Genomic DNA, 1,176 nt, shown 5'->3' with positions numbered 1-1,176 from the left:
AGTAAAAAAACTGGTCTGCTCGACGACACTAGAAATAGCGGAAGTGTAATTGTGTAATATGTAGTAGTTTGATTTAGTGTCTTCTTTACCATTAGTGGTTGCACAACATCCTTGAAGCTTAAAGCTGTTTAGCACATGTCGATATGTAGGCCTATGTTTATTGGGCTTTATGTTGAATATTTAAAATATAAGATAAAAATTAGAAAATGTATATTACAATAAAATGTTGCGCATATATTAAATATGGAATCTAACTTTTTCCATCTCATTTTTTACAAAGGTGATTTTAAATAACCAAACAAGTGAAAACTCAGTTTTATTTACACATTCTCTGATAAGTCAGAGTCACATTAATAATAATTATTATTATATAATAATTATATTATTAATATAAAAACTAACTAAGGCTATGATTAAAACCTACTGTAGTGGAATGTACAGTGTGGCTGGTAATTTAGGCATCATTATGCAATATATTTAAACCAACTACAAGTATTATGTTTTTCTATATTTAAAATGCTTTCAAAATCATTAGGAGCAAATGTGAAAAGAGAATATCAGAACATCCTTTTATTATGTTAGAGCTCCACCTGCTGGACATAACAATGAACACACCAGCCTGTCCTCCAAAAAACGACCAAATAGGTTGATTGTTCAGCAGCTTATTACGACCTATACTGTAGTCACGTTTTAAAGTTTAGCACCTCTAGTGGTCGTGTAAGAAACAACAATTTGCGGCATATGGGCTGATGCTCCCGTTGACTGCAAACGCTCTGGAGGGTCGTTATTCACACATTACCCTCTCTGGAAAATCCTAAATTGTAGGATAGTTTGGCCATTAAAATCCTTTTTGATTAGATTTCTAGCGCAAAGTGTATATTGTACTTTTAAAATCTACGTCCAGTGGATGTGTAGGATCTATAGTTTGACAGATATTACGAAGATGACTTGAGGTCTCGTCAGGAGAACGTTAATATACTGCGTCTTTCCCAAGCGGCAAACTCTGGGGCAGAGCCAGGAAGCCCATAAGGAAGTGCTACAAACTGCAGTTCATCTATTGGCCGATAGGCGATGACTGCAGAAAGGAGCAATTTCCATAGACCCCATGTTAAAATGCCCAACTTTACAGCAGAAATAAACATGTTTCTACCCCTGGATGCAACAAAAAATATTCTG

This window comes from Trematomus bernacchii, unplaced genomic scaffold, assembly GCF_902827165.1.
Source record: "Trematomus bernacchii unplaced genomic scaffold, fTreBer1.1, whole genome shotgun sequence".
NCBI lineage: Eukaryota > Metazoa > Chordata > Actinopteri > Perciformes > Nototheniidae > Trematomus > Trematomus bernacchii.
This window is presented reverse-complemented; position numbering follows the sequence as displayed.